Source organism: Siniperca chuatsi, linkage group LG17 (assembly GCF_020085105.1).
Source record: "Siniperca chuatsi isolate FFG_IHB_CAS linkage group LG17, ASM2008510v1, whole genome shotgun sequence".
Taxonomy (NCBI): domain Eukaryota; kingdom Metazoa; phylum Chordata; class Actinopteri; order Centrarchiformes; family Sinipercidae; genus Siniperca; species Siniperca chuatsi.
In genome coordinates, this window is record NC_058058.1 from 23,589,593 (window position 1) to 23,602,509 (window position 12,917).

The window sequence follows — 12,917 nt, forward strand, 5'->3', positions numbered from 1 at the left end:
AGCTGTCATGTTATTATCATCATGTGCTTGTCTCCCATTGGCTGTTGCTACTATAACAAACATGTGTTGTTTGTTTAAAGCCCTGACCAAGACCTACAGTGGTCGAAACATGTTGGCTTTTTTATTGATTTAGCCACTATAATAAAGGCTTTTTAATATTTCCTTCTGTGATGATATTTGTCTTGTATTTTGGGGTGCCTGGAATGCCTTCCAGTTTTGTTTTCCAAGAGCACTCGACACATTTTTGATCTGCGGTTGAGTATACAGAGCAACCAGTCATCTCCTTTTTCTAAGTTTATTATATTTAATTTTAAATGTTCTTTTTCATGAACTGAAACTTTTTATATTGAAACTTTATATCCTACAATAACCATGCTGAACCAATGAGGTTTGTGCATTATTCTGTATTCTGTGCTGAAAAAAGGATTACAAGGACACTATAGTCATGTTGTTTCCGGTTGTGATGTTTGCATCAGCACTAAATATTCATCCTCGGTGATTCACATACTACTTGTCCTCTAAAAGAGGACATGGCGATAAAGACAATCTCTGGTTCTGCTGCATCGACTTTGATCCCTTTTTAAAGTGTCCATCGTGAGTCCGACAGCGTTGCAGGAGTGCAAAGCGAAATCGATGGAGTGCTCTTTAAGCCACTGAGTGGACCTTGTTATTATGTCTCCAATATCTAGTGAGTAACAAAGAAGAGAGGGGGGAAACATGATTCAAAATGACACAATGAGATGTGTGTTACTTTTGAATCAACGGACATAATCAGAATGATTGTCAGAATGACAGCGTCACATATTTTCTGTGAAGGAAAATGACTCTGCAAATGTCCACTTCAGGAAACTACTTGTGTTTTGTAGATAAGATTTGTATTTGATGTATTTAAGAAGAACGCAAATGATGACATCAAACTGTATATGTCACCACATTCTTTCATCTGAGTACTCTATTGTAAAATCATCAGGGTACTGAATAAAATACTATACAGTAGCACACAGTAAACTCAGTGTTGAGTAATACAGTATAAACATGCTGTGGGTTTCTCTATTAAGTCCTTTTCAGCTATGTGTGTGTACACAGTATTTATACATAGGTGTGCAAAGTGACAAATTTTCAATGCACACTAAAGAGCGTGACGTTAAACAATAAGACCCTTGAGTGATATGTATGATGTATTAGAACATATTTATATTTTTCAGCTAAAGGGAAATTATAGGGAAAAGCACCAATAAGGCCATTGCAAAGTCACAAGGAAAATAGGAATGACAGCACACAGTGAGTAAGCAGGGGTGACAATGAAGGTCAGTGAGTTTAAAGCAACAGGGGGGGGCAAACCTCCATCTGCTTGGGTCCGCCCTTCAGAAATGCCGTGAAGGTGTTCACCTGAGAATAATCACTTACCACCACTCCTCCACCCCTTCGTTTCCCTCCAGTCTAAAGAACAGCAGGCTTATAATATCCTCAACAGAAACAAGAATTGGGGTTAACGTGAATGCACGGGTTAATGAGTAGTCGAGGGTATACGCACAAAACAAAATATTGAGAATGTAAAAAAGCCTGTTGAGTGAAACAATGACAGCCTTTGGTGGAAACACAGTTGCCTTTACTGGACCACTGTTTTTCTGATTCTCTTTTAAAGTGGTAGCATCTACAATACAGTGCCTTGGTTTTATTATCCGTGTAATAACAATGAGATAAGGAGAGATGAAATAAATGATCCACATAACTTAGGACTGAGGACAAATTACTGAGTGGCTGGATTCTATCAAATGACAGGTGAAAAGGCGATTCCATTTCTTAATATCTGAATGTGTAGATACGGTGCACCCCTTACTGAAAAGACAATGGTACAAACCTTTGAGCAGCCGCGGCAAGACAGAACAGTCCGAGTGAGCGAGAATTACACCGGAAACTGTGCCCCTGTGACTTCAAAATAAAACAAAATACTTGAAAAAAAAAGAAGGTCTTCTTGAAGCATTATATTGTATTAAGTTGAATGGTATTTTTTGTCTGAAAAAGCAGAAATCGAAGTCTTCTGTTTAGCTGCGATAGTATTGTTGTTAACACTAGACAGTTAGAGCGTCTGGTGAGACAGAAAAGCCACCAACTAAATGAGCTTATCCAACCTTTCAGGCCTATTGAGCAGGATACAAGATATTATATCGAATGTTACCAAGCCAATTCATTTTGAAATCAATATATTCTGTGTACGTCTGTAGGTCTGGGCAAAATATTATCATCACTTACAGATATATATGGACTATTCTTTCATTTTCTTTTCTTTTTTTGCTGTAAATGTCATGTTTGTGGTATGATTTATTTATATTTTGTTTTCTGTGCATATCCTGATACCATCTGATTTTTCTGCAATGTTCCACTTTTCCCCATGGACATAATCAAATCTGTTTGTTTTTTCCCCCCTCCTTCTTCGCTTTCTCGAATTTGTTCAGCCTTTACTTTGAAGGCCAAATCCCTTCTTTTCCTGTATCCGCCGGGCTAAGCGTGTGCGTCTTGACGCTCCTCCCTGTTGCTGCTGGGGCTGAGCGCACAGTGAAGTGCTCGGCTGTCGGTGCGGTGTGTGCGCCGTGTAGTCCACTATGCCGCTGGTCCAGCGGTGTCGGCTGTAATGAAGCAGTGTGATGTGTCGTACCGGACGGACCCCCTGACGCGCCGCACTTTCTCCTCTTCGTCCCTGCAGAAGATGGTGGCTGGCGGCTAGTTCCAACTTCGGGCTCCTTGGTGTTTTTCCTCGGCGAAGCGCACTGAAATCAGTTGGTGAGTGTCAGTCGTTGCGCACGTACACTGTCACCTGTTCTGCTCCACAGGTTGGACACCAGGCTGGCTTCTGCTGCTGTGCGCTAACACGCCGACAAACCCCCCAAAGCAGGCGGAGGAATGACTGCTGGTTACAGTAGATTCCAGGCGGGCAGGGAAGAATCAGTGAGGCATGCTGGAGCCATTATCTGCACTGAAACGGATAAAAACACCAAATCCTCCTGTGATCAACTTATCTGCCAGCACCAGCCATGCCTGGCATCAGCTGCAGGCTTGTTAAAATGTAACACTTGTGAGACAGTAGTGTAAAACAGGCCGAGAGCAGGCTCCAGTCAACTCCAGCAGCCTACCCGTCACCTCCATATGGGGTCCCAGCATTCTCAGCTGTTCAAATGAAAATGCCACTGGCTCCCAACAGAGAGCTATATGGCAGCTGGTTTATCTGCTTGGCTTCATTAAAAGGTGCGTAAACCGTGACCTTCAGACGATGATCAGGATATGGTGAGCTGTGAAGTCGAAGCATGGTCAGAGTTCATTAGTCTAAAAGCAACATTTAAAATCTGAAATGTTAAAACTACCAAGAAGAATCTGTATTAACAGACAAGCATACTTTTGGTTATTATTTCACACTAAATGCCCCATATGACTTTTCTGAGTTAAAAAGTTGGGTTGAGTTGTTGAAGGCCAAAGTGGACAGTATTTTGTGCTTCACTGTATTAAATGTGACCACTCTGCAATCCTAAGAATAGACATCATTTACCACTTAGACCATCAGGAGACGCTGCCACAAGGTCATTATTGGCAAACCCTTAAATCTGCTAAACTCTTAATGAAACTGTCCCTGAAATAAAAAATGGTAACGTGTATGTGAGTGTGTGTGGTTTAGCCCTTCATGTCCTTACCCCTACGAAAGCATCTATTGCCAGTTCCACGTGTGCAAAGGCCCTTGAACAAGCCTCGGGCTTCATGCTTTGGTGAATGTGGAGCTGAAAAATGTTTGCAAAAAAAGAATTTAAAACGCTCTTAGGGTGTCTTGTCTTTGTGTAGCTGTTATAATCCTGGTCTTCTTGAATGTGCTCTTTTGTGACTCCTCAACATGATACACAATGTCAGGGAAAGTAAAGCCAGCTCCTCCCTATTTTTAATATTCATTTTAGCTCCAAGGCACTTCCTTTCATTTTATGATTTCACCCTGTGTTAATTACATATCCATGAGGTCATTTTTGAAAACCAGTCTCACTTCTTGGTCTTGGTTCAGTGGCTGGCTGCTGTGGTGTTTTTGCTGTCAATCAAACAGCACAGGCAATACTAAGACTTCATTTTCCTTTTGATTTTTTTTGTGTTGCTGATATTTGTGTGTCTTGATTTGGTGGCCTTTCTGTTCAGCCATGCAGGCTCTCACTGCTCACGCTAACTTCCGAGTTCTTCTTTTGTTTATTCCAAAAACAGACACATCGCTTCCTGTGATTTTCCTAGGAAATACCTACTAGAAAAACAGTTAATGTAAAAGCTTTTATAAACTGGCTGTAGGTTCAGTCACAAATTTAATTGAATTTTTTACATCAGTCAGATATACTGTACTAACATTTAATGTAATAAAAATGTATTACTTTAAAGCTGCATGACATTTAGTTTTTGGTCACTTGGGGGCAGTAGAACAAGCTGTGAAAACAACACTGACATATTATCACCTTATATAGCTATTATGGCAAACGTGTTCGCAAACAGTTTCCTATTTACACACCCATCAGACACAGAGCCACGTTAGCATTCATTTAAAGTTGTGTTTCTGGCCACCTGAAGACTAGCAGTCCAATATTCACTTTTCCTTTAGTCCTGTTTTGGTCTCCTCCGACCCCTGAGAAAAATATCTGCCTCTTTAGGAGCTAAATGCTAACTCTGTCTGCTGTTTGGTGCTGGCCACGTAGCGCATCGTGCGTTTATCAGAGCTTTTCTGCTGCAGCTGGAAATTAGGCTAATGAGAGCAGTAAACCAAAGCAGTACATTTGCAGGTGGGCAAACCACAACAATTAGCTAAAAGAGGCTAAAGGCTTCTAGAGCTGAAGGGAACTGTGGAGTTGGGTGATAATTATCTGGTTCGTCACCATGAGCATCACCTTTCACATTACACATAACTAATTATAATGAATGCAGCTTTGACCTATAATATAAATGTATTATACAAGAATTTTAGATAAACAGTGATCCAAACAGCTCTGAGGTTGGCAAACTACAATATAGACATAAACTGTGTTTTTATGGTGCACAGGGGTTGCGCAGTATTCTAGTCATGGGGATACAATCAGTTCTAGTCATATTTAAATTCCTTTAGTTAATATTTTGTCATGGGAAGTGAAGTCGTCGCAGGCAGCCTGCTCTGTTCTGTCACCGCTGGGTGAATCATCTGACTTCCTATCATCTGTTCTCATTCCGCATCCTGCTCTTTCTTGGAAATCAGGCTTCATGTCACTGTGTGTTAACACAGATGATGGCAGACAGATGATGACATCGCACCGCGTGCCCTCCACCCACCCGTTCTGATTCCAGAGTCCCAGAGGTGCCAGACGTGACTGGCTGCTCAATCCTTTATCTCTAACGTCCTGAACAGCCCCAGTCGGCCTTCCCTTCATCTTTTAGAAGGAACAAAGGCTGCCACTGTAATCAGTAAACAGGTAACTGCTTTACCTATAAAATCTGTTTAATCTCCAGTGGCCTCGACACTACTGAGCAGCTTATCTTCATCCCCTGTCTAACACTTTCCCTCATTAAAGAGCCAAGACGGACACAAACTGCGTCTTCAAGTTTGACCAATGGGCATGTGAGGGTGATACAGATATTTTTGGACTGAAGCTGTCAAAGGCTGATATTTTATGTTGATATTTCATTACAACACCCAGCTGCATATGAAAAAAATCTCCGAAAATGACAGTTCTGGTGCTGAAATATAGTTGATTAATTGAGTAGCTGATCAACAACTGTTCAAGCAAAAAATATCAACGTTTGCTGGTTCTAGCTTCTCAAATGTGAGGTAGTGCTGCTTTTCTCAGTTTTTTTATCATTCTAACTTCAGACAGGGCGGAATGTTGCTTTGCGTTATGAGCATGACTTTGACCGGGGAACTGCTGGTGCAGCCTGTGTTTATTCCCCACAAATAGCCAATGTAGCTTGCAATGTATGAGTTTACCTGTGCTGTTTGTGTGGTAGCTCAGCCTCTGACTAATATCTCACCAGAAACTTCAGTTCTTTCAGTTGTTTGTCTCCCGACCCCCTTTCCTCTTCTCCTTGTCTTAAAGTCAAACAGCCTCGGGACTGGCGCAAAGTAAAAATAATATAATATATTATAATATAATAAATAAAATATTTTGAACTCACGCATCTTTGCCTCGGTTTGCGCCACTCAGTCTTAACACACCTTTAGACAGACCCAACAAGCAATGTGAAAACATCACAATAAGCTTTGGGTAATTTTCCACTATTTTCTGTCATTTTATAAAATATAATTTTTATAAAATATTCAAAATATCAAATTTCTGTGAAAGAGAATCACCCAACTACTACCAAGCAATAGCACCTCGTCTCATTTCTAAGGCTGGTTATTTAACTGCAGTAGTTTTTTGGTACCCAAACAGAGCTATGTTCAGAATTAAAAATGTCATCTTCGTGTTACAGAGCCAGAAAAATAGCAAAAAAAAAAAAATAGCCATGAAAATGGCGACATCTCTGCATGAGGTGAGGCTGCTTTAATTGTAGGTCAACTTAACAGATAACTACTCTTAAATCAGCATATTTCTGTGATCAAACTGCTCCTCACTACTGCTACCGCACCTTCCCTGTCAAGTGAAAATAACGTAGGCAACTGAATACGTCAGTCACTGCTGATTGGTTAAGGCAAATAACAACCCCTGACAATAAAAAACAACAACATTTAAGTGAAACAAAATAGCAATTTAGTCTGATTATCAGGCCATAATTTGGCTACTTTAAGACTGCACTTTATTTCATTGAAGTTCTTGTACAAAGTAAGGTTCAAAAACTGTGGCATTTTGGTATCAGCCCCAAAACTCTGGTATTGTGGGTGTCCAAAAATTTCAAATGATCCCAGCCCTACTCATCCCTGCTGCAGACTTAGTGTTCCAGATGAAAAGCGGAGGAGCACATGTTGTTTTGGGCCTTTTGCTGTCTGCCATAAAATTGCTATTGAAGGAAAGAAAAGTGTTCTTCACTTCTGAAATGTGTCTCTTTGTAGCAAGATAAACAACACCCTTCCAGCCTGTCACTTACAATTTTACCACCCGGCGCCAAATTTAATTCCCATTGATTGTGGGCCTCGCCTCTTTGAGGATGGAAACAGTAATTTACCGGGCTATACTCTAGTCATTCATTATTCCTCTGTATTGACCAGTGACCTATAAGAGTTTAGTCCGAGCTGGTGCTTCTGTAAAGCCCATTGCCCTTTACTGTGACCTATGGCTGGCTTCCATTTGGCTACGGCTACTTTTATCTTTCTGCCATTAAAACGTGTCAGTCCATTCTTTCCCCACCTGGATCTGGAGGACATACAAGACGGCGGACGTGTTTTGCAGAGATGTAGAGGATGGAGGATAATAATAGGAACAGAGGGGAGCTGTTTCCTAAGAAGCTGTGTTAGACTGTTCTGACCTCAACCTCTCCGTGCCCATTTTCTCAGCAGCCCAGCCTGACGAGAGGCAGGGGGGTGGCAGCATAACTCAATAGACTTCCCCCAGCATGCCTCTGCCCGGCTCTATGGGAAAGGACTGTGGTTGGTCAATGTCATCTCTCCTGCTGCCAGCCTCTCCATACTGATTAGATGGAAAGGGAACAGTAGGTGAGATGGGATGGTTTCTCTGTGGAGACAAAGGGTTTATTGTAATTCCCAAGGCATCCATTCAGTCCACAGATCAGTGACCTTTTCAGCGTATCAGACCACACAATAGAGTCAGCTGCTCTGTTTTCCCCTGTAATTACCGCGTGGAATTCCGTCTGCCCTAGAAACAGGCACGGCATCTCAAAACGGTTTGTCAGACATCAACCATCTGAAGAGCTCATTCTGTTGATTGGCAAATGGAGAGGCTGTAAGAGGGTGAGAGGTGCACTTGCTGTTTGAATTGCATTTCAGTAGGCACAGTCACACGTGGTTTACACTGAGATGTAGACTAAGATGCCTCTACAGCTGCACCTGGTAACTTTCGAACATTTGCATCTTCAAATGGCAGCAAGAGGGAAATATTTGAAAAATTTGTAAAATAATAATTAAAAAAATCTTGTCTTCAGTCTGCATCCAAGTCAGATTTAGTCACGAAGGAGTAGAGAAGAGCTTTGATGGCTTCAACACTGGCGCTAATATACTGTGGCAGAACTTAAAGCTGCACTAATCAATATTTTTTATATCAACAATGAATCAAATCACTATGTGCATGTATGTTAATGGTGTCCCTCATAATGACAAACCCACAGAGAATGATCAACCCGTTCTAGTTTCTCTGAGCAGTAGGGAGCTTTTCAGTCTCTTTTAGCTCATTATTTTGGTTTTCTGGCTCGCAGCACTGCTTCTTAAGACTGAAAAAGCTCTGATTATCTCATCGTACGCTTCCTGTCCAGCACCAAACAGACAGACAAAGTTAGCAACTAGCTGGTCAACATAGTGGAACATTTAACAGCTAAAGAGAGGGAAGACCAAAGCAGAGCCAAAAGGAGATTTAATATTGAACCCACATTTGTCAGGTGGACAGACGTATGACTCCAAATCGATGCTGATGTTGCTCTAAATCTGCTGGATGAGTAAATAGGCAACTGTTTGCTAACACGTTTGCCATATCAAGGTGAGATGTTGTGTTTTTGAGCTTGTTCTACTGCCCCCAAATGTCCAAAAATGTATTTATGCATCTAAGGTGCACTACTAGGCAACGCTGCATGATGGTTATAAGATTACAGCTTAAACAAACAGTAATAATTGATAAGTTGGTAGAAAAATACATGGCAACTAATTTGATGATTGATTCATCTTTTAAGTAATTTCTTTAAGTAAATATGCCAATTATTCAAATTCAATGATGTTGGTGGGTTTGGTCCCAGAACATGCAGGTGGGACTGTATGTCCTGTCTGGTCTGGGAACAGCTTGGGATTTTCCAGGAGGAGCTGAAGGAAATGTTTGGGAAGTGAGTGTCAGTCTTTCTCTGTTAATTCTGGACCTGTATAAATGTTGGAAGATGGCAGGATGAATAGATGAGTGGAGATTCTACCGGTGGAGATGAAATCCTCTTCTGTTCGCAGCTCCTCTTTTGTCCCCATTGCTGAGTGCAGCTTTAATCACAAACACAAAAACAACACAAGAGCTTGACACTTCTGCTGATGCAGGGTGGCAGTGTGTGTGTTGGCTTTATAGCATTGTGTGTGTGTCTCAGCCGATGCCCCATTTGCCAGGGTTGTTGTCAGAGAGTGCTTGAGGCCCATGGGTGGTAGCCAGCGTGCAGGAGCAGCACGTGCAGCCGCAGACACCCAGGCTGCATCGCTGGTGACACGATGGTCTAGTCCGGAGAGCGCCCCGGGTGGAGGACGGCCTCGGTTACACTCTTCAAAACAACGGGCTTTGTGCTGAAATATTGATGTGACGGCAGCACACACTGTCCTCCGGGTGTCACATGTATCGGACATGTGTGACACGTAGATTTATTCTTCTGGCCTTAATGCAGCTACAAGGGTGCAACAGATATATGGCTTGTGAGAGAGGATATTACTAGTTTTGGATGAACTAGTTGCTGAAACAGTCAATTGACAGAAAATTAATTGTCAAAATTTTGATAAAACATTAATTTTTGATGTAATTTATCAAGAAAAAATGGTAAACATTCTCAGCTTACAGCTTCTCTAATGTAAATATTTCTGATTTTGTCTGTTTTATATCAAGGTAAATTCAATATCTTCCTGTTTTGGACTGTTTGTCAGACAAAATTAGCTCTTCAAAGATGTAACCTTGGCTTTTTTTTTAGACTAATCAGATTCATTGGTAAGGAAAAGATTGAAATAATGTTAGCTGCAGTCCGAGGGACGGTTATCAAACCTCAACCTGCATCATTCTGATTTAAATAAATGAAAATGTTGCCCATTATACACAATTTCTTTAGGTTTTTTAGATTTTTAAGCTCTTGTACGGCTGCTTGTGTTTTGACAACATCCAACATTTGAGAACTTCTGGCTTCTTTTCATAAATGGGAAAAAAGGGTTTTGTAGGAAAAAAACGTATAAAGTAATGTATCTAAAAAAGTATCGATTTCGTATCAGTAACTAAACTTAGGTATTATATCTGCGCCAATGTCCATAAATTTCAAACAAGTAATGACACAAAACCCATTGATACCAGGACAGCAGGAACACATCTACCATCTGCAGACTGCACTGTGGCCCATAAAAATGTATAGGAAAAAAACACTTTCTCTATCTCTTATTGTTTCTAAATGTAGCACTTGAAGCAGTTCAGCATATTTAATGAAGTTGATGTACTTGCATGGTTCTTGCAGTTTTTGGATTGTATCCACATGGTTGAAATTCACTTATTGTGAATCGATAATTTAGATAAAAATGTCAGCTAAATAAATGTAAAGTAATGTAAAACACTAACATATTGTATGTCTAATACTTGCAGTTTGAACTTTTATAGTGGTGTCTCATCTCACTAATTCATTATTCTTTGCAAAATGAAAGTTGCAGTCTAAATGATTGATAGTTGGCATCACTCTGGTATTCAAAGAGCACTCCAGTGATTTTAGCATTGCATTTCCACAAGTTGGGGAACTTGCACGAGACAGATGAAAAAAGAATAGTCAAATTGATGCAGCAAAGGCAGACATATCCTGAATTTTAGTTCCTGGTATGGGCCAAGCTCATAGACTGTATGGAACATGGATGTAGTCTCCCGTGACGTCGCCCATAGGTTTCTGAAGAGCCAGTGTGAAGCTCAGTGCGGTGGCTCTGGCCGACGCCATCTCAGCAGTGCCTGACTTCACCGGCTCCCGGCTAATCCAAAAATGGGCAAAGACGTGCCCACCTTTCACTCGAAGCGGCCACGTCGTAATTATGCATACCTTTAAGCCTTAATATAATTTAAACGGGTGAGTTATAGAAAAATTCACCCACCGTACAGTTGTCATGAATGGGGAAATTAGCTATAGAGACCAAAACTGTTTTTTGTACCAGGCTGTAAACATGTTTATTTCTGCTGTAAAGTTGGGTATTTTCACACGGGAGTTATCGGAGATTGACTCCCTTTTGGAGCCAGCCTCAAGTGGCCATTCGAGGAACTGCAATTTTTGGCACTTCCGCATTGGCTTCATTTTTCAGCCCCAGAGGTTGCCACTTGGTCATGATCCAATAAAGCTGTATCCTACACTTCCCATAATGCAACTCAATAGTGTCACTGTGTTACACCCTCCCTGCGTAGTAAACAGCCATGCTATCCAAACTCCATGCCCCCAGTTTGTAACGCAGGCTTTCTGTTAAAAATATGTAGTCTCCAAGCCCAAGCACAGATCACCCTGATGACATCACCAATCTTTACCAAACAGGTAAAATCTATGGTCCCTTTCACTCAGTCTTAGACCGATACATCAATGGCAATACAGGTGTCACGTGTGCAGCTATCACCAGGCAAAAAAAGGACATTCTGTACGTTAGGACAGTGTGGTTTTCTCATGTTTGACCTTTCTAATGGGAGTGAATTGGAGGGCCATTGGTGTATGGTCAGGATTAGTTGATAATCAGAGTTGAATCAGAACATGAGGTGTAAAAGTCGTACATCTCCCAAAACCGTGTGTTCTTGCTGGACATGTTCTGTTCTTCCGATCATCCCTGAGGCCTTTGCCAGCTCTGCCTGCCAGCCATTCTTTACGGCTCTCTGTCAAGTGTGCTAATTGCTCTCAATAGCTGGGTGTTCTGTTGTTGTGATTGACCCTTATGAAAAGCTGCTCAATCTGTTTCATATTTGGCAACGTGGAGGGCACTTTGTCGGCTTCATTTCGTAGGCTTAATGGCTTGTTGTTGTTATTGCACATTAAACACAGTTAATTACAGAGAGGGCGGTTTGCTTTCAGGTGCTATTTGAAGGACTGCAACGGGAGGTGCTCTTTGGACCTGTTTACCAGTAAATAATATAGCTGAATGATATCAGTGAGTGCTTGTAACTTCCTTTTATTGTTGTGGGTAGTTTCTGAAACTGGTTCAATAACAATGTCAGTATTCAGCAGATTGAAGCTGAGAGCTGATAATTGGGATATTGATATTCATTGAATTTTTTTATTGTCTTTTAGAATTAAACAAAATAAAGGACAAGAACTGACCATTTGCTAAATCTGCTACACCTGTCAAACGTTCCAGTCTAGCATGGCACATATGCAGTTTACAATGACAACAATGGGAGATTTACCACTTGATATTCGATTTTAAGAGCAGTGTATATGGTTTGGCAGGGGCATATTTTGAGTTCTGGTATTGGGCTGGTTTAGATTGGCCATTGGGCTGGATTTGTCGCATGGACCTAGCAACCATGATTGGCTCCCATGAGGTTGAGGTTCCAGTCCTGAACCAAGGTTTTTCGTAATCCGAAAGCCCACAAATTTATGTAGTTAGCAAATGATTTGCTCCTTGGCTTTGGTAACACTAAGTCACTACTGTAGGTAGTAAGAGTTAGCCTGGCATGCCAACGTTTCTAACTTACCTTGACCAACGCATTCTTTACAATTTTGCTCTTGTGTTTTTGCTTTTGGAAAGGTTAAAAACACCACCTGCAAACTCTTGCTTTGGCATGTGGACGATTTGAAAGCTTGAAGGACCTGTGGAGCCTAGTTTATGGTTGCTAAGCTAGGTTTGGACAGTTGCTGATTGGGAGAAGGTGTTTAGCAAACAGCTAATTGAGTGAATCCCCCAGATTTGAATTCATATTCAGATGGATAATCCTCTGAAACAGAATTTATACTACCACAGGACACTAAAAGTAATAATATTGATAATAATAATGATAAGACAATATCCATCCATCAGATCCTTTGAGAAATAGGTGGTATTGACTGGTTGATTTCTAATAAAAGACCTAGAAAAATATACCCTTTTGAGACATTTCGCCCAC

The 12,917-nt window shown here is 41.1% G+C and overlaps 1 protein-coding gene across 3 annotated transcripts in view; it reads left to right on the top strand.

The window, feature by feature from the left end:
- Positions 1–12,917, top strand: part of pkib (protein kinase (cAMP-dependent, catalytic) inhibitor beta) — a 28,833-nt gene that overhangs the window by 2,112 nt on the left and 13,804 nt on the right. Inside the window, exons 1-2 of one of the 3 annotated variants that reach the window (XM_044170962.1) lie at positions 1,430–2,781; positions 5,267–5,453. The exons of 1 other annotated variant lie outside the window; for it this stretch is intronic. The gene's annotated coding sequence lies outside the window, so the exon portion shown is untranslated. Of the gene's footprint in view, positions 1–1,429; positions 2,782–5,266; positions 5,454–12,917 lie in introns of those variants that run through there. One more of the 3 variants, XM_044170961.1, reaches the window with a different exon arrangement.